Consider the following 12,913-nt stretch of genomic DNA (forward strand, 5'->3'; position numbering starts at 1 on the left):
AGACTGTCATTCCGGACCATTTTCTCTATTACCCCGGCACCAGGAACCATAGCAGTGTCATTTGGAGTTACTCGTAATTTAGCCAGAGCCGTCAGTGTGAGGTCTGGTGCTTTTATGGCTTTGTGCTTGGCTCCATTAATCTGAGGTCTTAAGATTTACAAGTTTGCTTATTAGCAGTTAATTTCTTTCCTTCATTCTTCCCCCCCTGCACCCCCGTCCCAGCAATGCCCATGTTGTGTTAATGGAGTATAGTGTATGTGCATAATTATCTGTTTTTCATTTTAAAAGATGTATTGATTTGTTGCTCTGATCTTTCCTTAATTTTGAACTTTTGACCTTTTTATGTCTTGCTATTTCTAGGGATGGGGAGAATGGCTCTGGTTCTTTAGGACACAAAACTCCCAGGTCCTTTGCAAACAAGCAGAAATGGAATTTACAGTCTAGCCTGCCTAAAGTTGTCAGGCTTTTGTAGCCCAGCTATCGGCACATGATTGTGTGGCGCGAAGTTGCTGTAATTCTTTTCAACTTCTAATCCTGCTGCTGCTCGCGCTTTTATTATCTCTGTGGGTTCACATTTTGGCAGTGTTTGGACATCCGGTATCCTAATAATCCTTTAATTCTGTGTGTGTGTGTATTACATACAGGTCAGTGCTTTGCATCATTTCACAAACTGTGCCCTGTGTTGACTGGAAACCATTGTCCTTATAAGAAACAATGGCCGCTGGAATCCTTACCTTGTGGGAGTGTTATGTTATAGAAGTCACAGTTATCAACTATTTGCTGGCTACAGGAACAGCTGCCTCCCCTGTTGAAACTCTCACCTCCCACCCCTACTCTCTGCCCTGTCCCTACCCCCCTGCCCTGACTCCCATAGTAAGGTGGGATTTACCCATGGAGGTTGGGTATGATGGCAGAGAACAGTTTGGGACAACTGGCCCTGAACTCTGCTTCTTTATGTGATGGAGGCTGTCCGATTTTTCCATGGTCATAGAGTTTGTTCGAGGTTTGGCTGAAGAAGATTCGAGTGGTCATGATTTCTTTTCCTTTATTTTTATTTTTATTTTTATTTTTTTGCGGTACGCGGGCCTCTCACTGTTGTGGCCTCTCCCGCTGCGGAGCACAGGCTCCGGACACGCAGGCTCAGTGGCCGTGGCTCACGGGCCCAGCCGCTCCGCGGCATGTGGGATCTTCCCGGACCGGGTCACGAACCCGTGTCCCCTGCATCGGCAGGCGGACTCTCAACCACTGCGCCACCAGGGAAGCCCTCTTTTCCTTTTTTTAAATTTATTTTTTAGTTGAAGTATCATGATTTCTGAAGCAAAGTAATAATCGCAGTGTCATCTTCTCTGAGAATGAAGGGAGGAAAAGAAATGTTCAGTGAGATCACTGGTGCTAAACAGTTGGTAATTTAAATAAAATTTATGCTGTTGAAATAAGTACTGTAATATCCTCAGAGATACTAATCTATTTGGTAAACACTTGAGTTTCTCCATTGTGCTTAGGCCCATAAAAAAGATGAGTTTTGGGTATATACGTGAGAGGACAAAGGTATACGCTCACTAAAACTTCATTTCATTTTAACAATTAGATTAGAACACCCTAGAGTAAATGTTTTCCTTGGCATCACATGAGTAGCGTTTAACCTACTCAATCTAACCTAATTATTTTTCTATGCATTCTTTTGAATTTTCATACGTGTTTTTAACTTTGGCCTATACATCCTATTCTTACTAGGTTTGATGATCTTGGTGGTTAATTTTCCTGGAGGCAAGGGGTTTTACTGGTCTGTTGTATATTCTTAACCATCCCAACCTAGATACTTTGATAATTTCTGAGAGTTGTGAATCCCATGTTTGTTGTTAACCCCATATTTTGTTAATCCCACAGTGTTAAAAATGACTAATTATAATTAGCTTTACACCCTCTGGGAGATATAGTTTTAGAGCAGAATTTGTTCACTCTATAGTTATTAAAACCCTGCTAGATGGTAGGCACTGAGCTAGATGGTGGGAAAACAAAGAGGGGTCTTTTTTGTTGTGGAGCCCAGGGACTGGCCAGTGAGTCTCTTCATTTTGGTATTGGGTTGGTGAGATGTTTGAGCTAGGAATATCTTTCTGCACATTTCCCCCCTATTTGTCTAGAAATGGGTTAGCAGATTGATAGATTCTCTAATGTGTACTCCATTGAGGAAGTTCTTGCTTTCCAGTAGGAACTTAAGGCTTGCTAAGTGGGTCTGACCCACCGTCATGCAGACTAGTATATTCTTGTTGAAGATGGCCTTGAGGTTTCTTGAAAGACCTTGGTTCTCTGGTTTGTGGTCAACCTCAAAGGTTAGAGATGCTACTCGAGGGCACACTTGGCTTCTGTTAAAATTTATTACGTGGGTGGAGAATTTATTCCATGGATAGAGGACTTTTCTGAAGTCATCTATCTTTTTCAGTCTCTATTACCCGGTGACAATGAATTCCATAAATGTGACACAGTCCTTCCTTTTATTTATCCTAAATCCCACTTTTTTCAGCCTTCAGGGCACACTCTCCTTTAGTTCTACCCAGGGATTGTTGAACATTTTGGGTCATCATCTTACTTGACTTTATGATTTTTAGATTTTAATCATATCCTTCTCAATTTTTTTTCTCTAGACTAGAATTCTCATATTTTTAGTCTGTCCTTGGTACTGAGTCACAGAAAACTCAGTACCATTTTCTCATTCTTTAATATACATCAGTGCCATCAAATCTTACAGTTTAATTCTTAGAGGCAGGAGTACTTTAGGTGTAGGAAAAATCATGGCCCTGGGGTTGAACAAAGTGCTTATTTCTTAAAAAAAAGCGGGGGAGGGGGTAAAATGTCTAGTTAAGTGATTATATTATGCAATAATATGTAATGATCATTAAAATATTTTAGTTTGTGATGAGTGACAAATGTGAGCAAAACCGTTTCAAAAAACAACTATGCACCAGTGATGAATGCTGAAATTTGTGGTAGAGGGAAGATTGCTTCCTGGGTCAGAGGGCCTGCATTCTCCACTTGGGTCCTCGGCTTGGGATGAATCACTTTCACTTCTGGTCCACAGTCTCCTCATTTGTTCAATAAAGAAGTATACTCGAAGGCAAAAATTTATTTTCACCACCAAAAGTTCTATGATTCTGTGTATTTAAAAATTAATTCTTTTAGTGAAATCCCCTTTTAAAATCATTTAAATAGAAACACTAATTACTAGCAAATTATGCTTTATAATTCGGGATAGTGTCAAGTCACTCCAGTATTGTGGTGTAACGATAAAAATTCACCATAAATTCGTAGATTTGGGTACACAGAGTGCCATCTGTTTCTCCTATGTACATAATGAAAAAAATTTCTCAGTTTTGAAATAGAAAAACTCTAGCATTTGCCCTTCTCTTCCTGTATCATCTTATAAAGAAAGATAGTTTGCTCTCACCGACAGTATTTGTAAGTAAATCGTGTTTATATTGCTCAGAACGAAGCCCTGCTCTCATTCTGCTTTCTGCTATAGTGCTATTTTATTTATATATTTATTTTTAAATAACTTTCTTTCTTTCTCCCCCCCCCCCCACCCCGGCCCGGCACGGGTTTCTGATTGCAGTGGCTTTTCTTGTTGTGGAGCACAGGCTCTAGGCATGTGGGCTTCAGTAGTTGTGGCACATGGGCTCAGTAGTTGTAGCTCACAGGCTCTAGAGTGCAGGATTAGTAGTTGTGGCACATGGGCTTAGTTGCTCTGCGACATATGGGATCTTCCCAGACCAGGGCCCGAACCTGTGTCACCTGCATTGGCAGGCGGATTCTTAACCACTGCGCCACTAGGGAAGTCCCTATTTTATTAATTATTTTGCTTTTCTCTTGATCTGCAGTTCCCTCTGTACTCCCCTTTCTCTCCCCCTGACCCTTTACCTTTCCCCCCTCAATCCTTCCATACGTTCCTTCCATTTCTTTAGAGGAATGAATTAGCTATGGTTTGTAGGTTATTTTGGAGAATAAAGATCTAGATATTGACTTTGCCTAATGGTCATTTGAGAGAATAGTTATCTCCTATTATCTAACACAGACTTCTCTCTTCCTTTTAAAATTAAATTATAGCATTTGGGGACCTCTAAGCAGTTCCTCTAGTCAGAAGGCTTTTTTTCCCTTTTAATTGAGATTTTTAAAAATGAAGAAAAAAATTTCTTCTGGTGCATTTTAACCTAATCTCTGTAGTTGTGTTAATACTTTTGCAAATCTTGTTTATTATAGAAAAAAATTTATACCAGTTTGAGGACATCAGCTTAAAAAGCTGGAAGCTATAATGTATGTGTTTTCTCTGTTGTGTCAGCGAAAGTACTTTCCATTCTTTTTGAACTAAAGAACTTTCTAATTAGTAAATTAATTATTCATATCCCAACACATCCCTTGTCATATGTGGTAACAAATTGCATTTGGCTATTTCTTGTAGAATCTTTTGTACCAAGGGTATAGCGTTAAAGTATAAGCCTACTTCACTGAGTGTAGTACTATTTTGAGCATTTCAGTCTCAAATATTACATTTTATACTGTCATTTGTCCCTTGCCACTTGGCTTTGTAATTATTTTCATGTGATTTGGTGTTTGTGCTTACCCAAATATAGTCCAGCTGAGGGCAGAATTAGAAATGAGAAACTTTTGGATAATTTGAGGACGTACCATTTTTAAGAAATTAGAGAATATCACATATGCAAAAGTAACTTATTTTTACAGCTCTAAAGTTACATTAGCTTAGGAATATGTATGATTTGGCTGGAGAAAAATAATTTTCCTTTTGGAATGTTAAATTTAAAAGTTATATCATAGCAGATCCAGATAATAATTAAATATCCTAATTGAATTTACTTTTAAGTATTCTTATACATTTGTTAGAAATGGCTTGCTAAAATGTTTAATATCTCTTTTTTTTTTTCCCCAAAATGTAAGCAGAAATTAACATTTCAAGGCCACTCAGGTTTCTGGACTTATATGTGCTTGGTAACAGAGAGACCCAGTACATACTCATTTTCAGAGTAGGAGAAAATGGGGAAGACATTCCCAGATTGAATACAACTTCAGTTACATCTTTTTTTTTTTTTTTTTTTTTTTAATGCTTCACTTTTGCCATCCTCATAAACTTCTGGAAAATGTTATTGCTTGGGTTGAGACAGATGGTTCTGTTCTTTCCTATGTTATTGTCTTTCTTATTTTGGTTTGATTATATTTCCACAATTAATTAAGCTGACTCTGAAAAAGAAGGACTCGGAAACAGGGAGAAGGCTGGAGAGTGTTCAGCGGGGTTTCTGCCTCTGTTCGCTGGCAGAACCCCAGACTGCAGATCATACCCAGGCGTGGGACACGCACGGGAGGCCGCAAAAAAGAAAGACACGTTTCACCTCGCATTCTCATCCTTTGGTGATGAAGCCAAAAATAGCAGCAGCGCTGAAAACTGGCCTGGGGTTTCCAGCAGCATAAATTGGCTGACAAGAAAGTTTCTTCATGTTTCTGTTTTTAACGAAGTCTTCGACTTTATTTTTCCCAGTATACCCAGTCATGGACAGTTAAATGATCAAATAGCAGTTGTTGATAGCTGAGTCTGATTCAGATTCCTGATGGCCAGCTTAAGAGCTTTCAGAACCCGTAAGGCATCCTTGTTACTGTTTGCGGAAGAACTTTTTCAGCCAACTCTAAAAGAAAATGGTTCTTCCCCATTGAACTTTCCACATCACTCCTTTACTCTTTGCTTTCTTTCCTCTCCTTGGAAAGAGTTATTTTCTCTTGGTGAAAAATAACTATTGCGGCGACTTTTTCATTTCCAAGCAAAATTCTTTAGTTTTTTGGGGAATAGTTTTTGCAGAATGACCATCATTCATAACCAAGCAGACAGGCCCTGGGATGGGCATTCTGTTCTGTTTGAAGTAGATGTTTACCCATTGTGATTTTTCTGCTGATTTCCAGGGATTTTCCAGACCTACCTCCAACTCCCCTGATACTTTACCTTTTACAACTGCTCTCTCTAGTTTTAAATACTTCTCCACAAACACTGATTAAGGCTATCACAGAATTTGTTTCCCTTTTCCTAATTTCTTACAAGTGTTTCCCTGTCTTCAAAACATCTAGACTTTCCCCATTTCTAATCCTGTCTTCAACTGGACTGTACTTGGATAGACAGATACCAAATCATATGAAAATAATTATAAAACTAACTGGTGAGGGACAATGGTTGATTTATTCATAAATAGTACAGGTCAGAATATTTGACTTAACTCTTCCTTGAGTTGGTTTTTTCCTATTGGTACTCTTATTTTAAAAGCAGCAGGAGTTTGCTGCATATGTGGCATTTAATTTTTTATAATTAAAAAAACCTCACAATGACATTTTTCATGATTGAAAATGACAGTCCAAAAAATACAGTGCTCTTAGGAGAGCTTTGTCAATCTTTTCCTTCCATTTCTTGGCTGACATTTGAAATCGCTGAAGTTTATGGGTTTGTTTTTTCTTTTTCTTGAAAAAAATTCAGCTACTTACAGTATTGGGTTACTTATGAATATTGATGAGGTTACCCTTCATAATGATACTGATGTTATGGAAGTGCAAGCCTGACGATGACTTTCTGAAAAGTGTTTTCAATTAACGCAGTTACCCTCATGTCATTTAAGGAATTCTTTAGATGCTTGGAGGGTGTTGCATACATTTTAAAGATGTATTTGGTTATCTCTTGCATTTGGAAATATACGTTTTATTTGATAGTATTTGTGGGTCATATATTTATTTTTCCTTTTTAGATTAAGTTGCAGTGTGGAAATGTGCTTGGGAGGTGGATGTTTCTCTCAGCATTTCATTGAAAGAATTAATGCATCTCAGTGCTTAGCTGGAAAGCAGTGCTTCTCAACCTTTGCTACACAGTAGAATCACCTGGGAGCTTTTGAAAAATTTCATTCCCAGGCTGTGTCGTAAACCAATTTTACATCAGTGTCTCTGGGGCTGAGATCCAGGCATTGGTACTTTTTAAAGCTCCCGAGGCGATTCCACTGTGCAGCCAAGGTTGAGAACAAGTACTTTAGAATAAAGTTAGAAGTTAGCACCTCCTCAGATTTAACTGCACATGATGTTGGAACTTGGGTGGGTGTGACTTCTCCACCAAGGCTGAGTAGGATATTTTGCCACCAATATCAGATAAAGAAGAATTTATTTAAGATTTAGCTAAGGTATTAAAATATGCTAATTTGGTTAAGTATAGTTTAATATTTTGAATTCAGGATCCATTTAAATCTCTTTCCTTTTAGCGCTTTGTGAATCGCATCGTCTTCAGGACAACAGAAACTAGACTTTAACTTTTCCCTAATTCTTATGTCTCCAAGCTCTTTTTTGTTTCTCTTTGTTCTGAAAGCTTTGCATAAGTATCTGTTTAGACTTCTTAATTTCAAAAGCATTTGAGGCAGCATACTAGGATACATGAAGTATGATAAGGTGGTATAAATTAAATACAGGATGAGATACTAAGGGAAAACACAGGTGAGGATGTTGTAGAGTTAGGAATGAAGTGAAAAACTCATGGCGCAATGACCTGGACACGTGTTACAGGACACTCCTTGAGCCAGCAGGGCACAGAGCATGTTCGTTATGTGACGTTTCTGTGGGGAAGGGTGAGTGCTGCTGCTAAGGGCTGTCTCTGTGCCTCTGAGACTTTAGTCGGGAATGTGGGACACATGGGATTAGTGATCAGCATGGGGATACTCACACACAAAGAAGGAACTGAGACATCGAGGGACTGACTTTCAACCTTCCTGTCATGTGCTAGGCCTTCTGCAAGGACTTGTATAGATCTCATTTTGCTTATTTCACAACAGTCCTGTGTAGATGGCATTATTAAGCTTGTATTACAGAAAAGGATTCTGAGGCTCAAAGATGCTGGATGACCTGCTCAGGTAATCAAGCTGCAGTCAGTGGCAAAGCCAAGCTTCCAAGCCAGCTGTGTCTTAGAGTGCAGCCCTTCCGAAGTGGCTCCTGCTGGCTCACATCCCTGTTAATCATGGTTCCTGGGCTTCCCTGGTGGCACGGTGGTTGAGAGTCCGCCTGCCGATGCAGGGCACACGGGTTCGTGCCCCGGTCTGGGAAGATCCCACATGCCGCGGAGCGGTTGGGCCCGTGAGCCGTGGCCATTGAGCCTGCGCGTCCGGAGCCTGTGCTCCGCAACGGGAGAGGCCACAACAGTGAGAGGCCCACATACCGCAAAAAACAAAACAAAACAAAACAACATGGTTCCTGCTTATTCTCAGTAATAGGAGAAAAAAATTTTGGGGGGGGATGGTTAGACAAGGGCCATATAGCAATATTAGAAAATTGCTCATAAATATTTAAACACAGTTTTTTTTTCTGTTTTTTTTTTTTGCGGTACGCGGGCCTCTCACTATTGTGGCCTCTCCCGTTGCGGAGCACAGGCTCCGGACGTGCAGGCTCAGCAGCCATGGCTCACGGGCCCACCCGCTCCACGGCATGTGGGATCTTCCCGGACCAGGGCATGAACCTGTGTCCCCTGCATCGGCAGGCGGACTCTCAACCACTGCGCCACCAGGGAAAGCCCAACACAGTTTTTTTTTTTTTAATTTAAAACTTTGCAGTTTTGGGGATTTTGGGGGGTAGTTTTTTTCCTCCCAACTCATCACATTTTCAGGGTAGGACGCTTTATGTTTCTTTGTGCAGCCAAACCTAGTTTGTCCCATATAAGAGGGATGTGTCATGTCCTGTTTCGGCGAATTCATCCGGGCTGGCCCAGCAGCAGTGTGTGGGTGTCCCTCTTTGATCTGCCTTTGGCCCACATCGCTCCCAGCAGAGATGCTGCTGTGGCTGCCACTTTGGTGTTAGCAGGTGGAAAGGGTTTTTACTCGCTGCCCCATTTTAGGTTGGTTTTCCCACTCTTGTGAAATTTCACTTGTACTGCGTTGCAGGTGAAGCTGCAAGAGCAGATCCAGCTCTTCAAGCCACAGGGAAGCTTAAATACCGTGCTGTGGCTTGGTTTGGCACTTGATGACATGTCTGAGTCAGATTTCACTAGACTTCCAAGGGAGCCACTGTGTTACATTCCTTGACTATAGTTTTGGCAAATGTGTTGCCTGGGTTTCAGAGTTCTGTGAGTTCTTCCAACTTTGACCTCATGTTTTTCTCTAGCTTTGAATTTTTTACCCTTTCCCGTAGTTGTGAAATTCAAACCACTTTAATCCCACGATCTCCCCGATTTCCAGCTTTGCCTCCTACCCCTTTCACAAGGTCTCACTCAGCTAGGCCTCGCCACCGGGCCTGCTCTCCTACCCTTCCAACCCCCGGGCCTAGGTTGCAGCCAGTCGTCTGTGCTCCTTCCTTTCACATCCCCTCCACCCGAGGGCCTGTCTGCCTGCCTTCTGCCACTTTGTCACTCAAAGTCTGGTTTCTGGACCCGAAGCATCAGCATCAGTTAGAAGCCTCTTAGAAATGCAGAATCTCAGGCCCCACCCCAGACCTACTGGATCAGAATATGCATTTTCACAGGGTCCACAGGTGATCTGTGTGCACATTCAGGTTTGAGAAGCGCTGCTCTAAGTCACACGTCTTCCATAGATTGTGTCCTAATTAAGGGAATAGAGTGTTGGAACCCAGTCATTTTGTAGGAAGAATTGGATAAAAAGGATTCTTTTTTCATCCATTTATTCATCTTTGGGCAATACTTTGGTTACCTTTAGGGATGGAAGGGATGAGTATGTTTGGGGGTAAATGGCTTTGCCTACCCATGTGGGTAAAGTTAAGGCACTGGGAAAAGCTTGGATAATTTAGTTGATAGGCTGTTACCAAGAAAGGATCCATACAGCAACCATCATCACTGTTGAAAGAAAATGGGGAGAGTAGTTCTGTAGAAAGAATATTTGATTCAAATAATAGTTATATTTTTCAAATTATAAAAAATATATAAAATTGTCTTGGCACGTCTGGGCTGCTAGAACAAAATACCATAGACCAGGTGGCTTATAAACAAAGAAACTTATGTCTCACAGTTCTGGAGTTTGGAAGTCTGAGGTCAGGGTGCCAGCCTGGCTGGGTGGGGGTCCTCTTCCAGGCTGCAGACTTCTCTCTGCTTCCTCCTGTGGTGGAAGGAATGAGCTGGCTCTCTGAGGTCTCTTTTATAAGGGCACTAATCTCATTTATGAAGGCTTCACCCTCGTGACCTAATCACCTCCCAAAGGCCCCACTTCCTAATACCATCAGCTTAGGAATTTTGTAGGGACACAAACATGCAGACCATAGCAAAATTATAAATACAGTTGACCCCTGAACAATGCAGGTTTGAACTGTGGAGGTCCCCTTATACTTGTTTTCTTCAATAGTGAATACTATAGTACTACATGACTATGGTTGGTTGAATCCGAGGACACGGAGGAATGAAACCTTGGATACCTAGGGAGGGTTTTTGACGAACAAAGGGTTGGCGCCCCCTACGTTGTTCAAGGGGAAACTGTATAAAAATTTTGTATCTCTCTAAAAGGCAACTAAACAAAAGGTTTATATATAAATTAATTTAAGGGTTGGATAGGCCCGTATAACACCTATTTCTTCCTTTTTAAAAGTGTATTTCTACCCCATTTGTGGAAATATTACTTAATATGGGGGTTCAGTGGTAGCACAGGTCATATCCCAAGGCAGAGTGACCAGTGTTTTTCCCTAAGGCAAGTTTCATCGTGTCTTTACGCATTAGAGGCTCTACTGCATGGAAAGGCTGTGTAGTAGAATAGGTGGTGTAGGAGTGGGGGATATGGACCCCTGGCCAAGCGGTGAAGAGGGCAGTGAGATTATGAGTGGTCAGACTGATGCAAGTCCCACCTCTCTTCTCAGGACCCACCTCTTCTTTGATCTGCCCTTACACTGCTCGTAGGGGTATATTAGTAGTGGCAGTATCTGTGTCTCCTCTTCTTCTTTTTGATCCTCAGGACTTTTAAATATCCAGCTGTACCTCTAAGGCCCTGAAATTTGAAGGAATAGAATTTGATAAGTTACATCCATAGGCTATCTAAAACAGCTTCTCCATAGGATATGGGGAGGGGGAGGGTAAGCTGTGACAAAGCGAGAGAGTGGCATGGACATATATACACTACCAAACGTAAAATAGATAGCTAGTGGGAAGCAGCCGCATAGCACAGGGAGATCAGCTCAGAGGTTTGTGACCACCTAGAGGGGTGGGATAGGGAGGGTGGGAGGGAGGGAGATGCAAGAGGGAAGAGATATGGGAACATATGTATATATATAACTGATTCACTTTGTTATAAAGCAGAAACTAACACACCATTGTAAAGCAATCATACTCCAATAAAGATGTAAAAAAAAGTCACACACACACACACACACACACACACACACACACACACACACACACACACACACACACACACACACACACACACACACACACACACACACACACACACACACACACACACACACACACACACACACACACACACAGTAGCTCACTGCCATCATCTCAGAGAATCCGATCCTCTGGGTAGGAAGTGATACTGGCCATCTAAATACAAAGGTCTAAAAAAAAATGTGTTTTTCCAGACTCTGATCTGACTTTGCTTCCATGCAAAAGAATTTCCTTTCCTATGAACACCGGTTGTTGATTGTATGCTTTAACGATTTAAAAGTTTGGTGTTAGAGAGCTAGAAAGGCATTCATTTACATCGGATATAAAATGGTGAAAATGCAGAGCACACACACTTTGAAGAAACATTATTGTCATTTCTGTGAATAACGGGGGCATCTTTTTAAACTGGACCCTACATAGAGCTGCAGGCCTTCAAAGTGGGCCATCCCCATAACGAGCAGATGCTAGCCACTTGAAATGGGAATGCTGGTCAGTGTTCCATTTCACCTTCAGAAGCGTCTTACGGTATCAAAACCTAACACCAGAAACAGATGGAAACTGGACCTCAGGTTTCAGATCTTCTTCAAAGGACAGGAGGTGCTGAATTGAAAAGTGTTAGATTTAGAAAACCTGTGATCAGTTAAGTGGATGAGGAAAATGTTGAAGGGGAAGTGTTGTCATATAATGAAAGGAAAATAGAAAAATTAGTGATTTTCTTACAAGTTTATCCATGATAAAAAGCACCTAAATAAATGCATGTATTAAGATGTGTATATGTGTTATATGTCATGGTATTTAGACCAAGTTAATTGACATGTAGGGTCACCTTAGTAATTTGAGGATTAAAGTAGTACTGGATATATAAAGATAGCAGCTCAAATTGGAATAATCTGGTTGGCAACTTTAAGTTAACGCAAAGTCGACACTCATTATTGAAAATATTTACAGGATGCACAGATACACTTTTATTTCATCATAAATACATAATAACATAAGTGAGGCTTCTGTGATGACTTAGGTTAGTTATTCTTGTGGCTTTTGGTCAGCACCTTGAAAGTGAGTTACACTGGTCTGGTACCTTTGATTGAGGGTTAACATTCAACTGACATTTTATAGGAGTCATCTGGCGGTGACTTAAAACAGCAAACCAACATGAACTTGAGTATTGCAGAAAACTGTGGCTTATTGAAGTTGCCCGTTTGTTTGGTTTCAAAGCTTTGTTGTTTTGTCTTTTGATAAAACTTTTTTCTAAACTGTGACCCACAGAGCATTATTTTCCTGCATTGTTCCTGTGGATTCAACTATGACGGTTTATCTACTGCAGGACTTCTCAGAGCCTTTGACAGTACCAACATACCTGTGACGTGACGCCTGTAAACTGAGATGTAGTATCTGATGTTGCCCAAGCTTATTTCATTTTACCAGCTGCCCCTCCCACCCCCACCTTGCTTTTATCCTTGATGGAATATCTACCATGGAAGATAGTTTGGGAAATGATACTCTAGCATTTTTATAGGTAGTTTT

The 12,913-nt window shown here is 40.9% G+C and overlaps 1 protein-coding gene across 1 annotated transcript in view; it reads left to right on the forward strand.

The window, feature by feature from the left end:
* The window catches only part of STK39 (serine/threonine kinase 39), a 324,624-nt gene that overhangs the window by 71,988 nt on the left and 239,723 nt on the right, over positions 1-12,913 (forward strand). The window lies entirely within an intron of this gene.

This window comes from Mesoplodon bidens (genome assembly GCF_964165515.1).
Source record: "Mesoplodon bidens genome assembly, chromosome: 8".
Classification (NCBI taxonomy): domain Eukaryota; kingdom Metazoa; phylum Chordata; class Mammalia; order Artiodactyla; family Ziphiidae; genus Mesoplodon; species Mesoplodon bidens.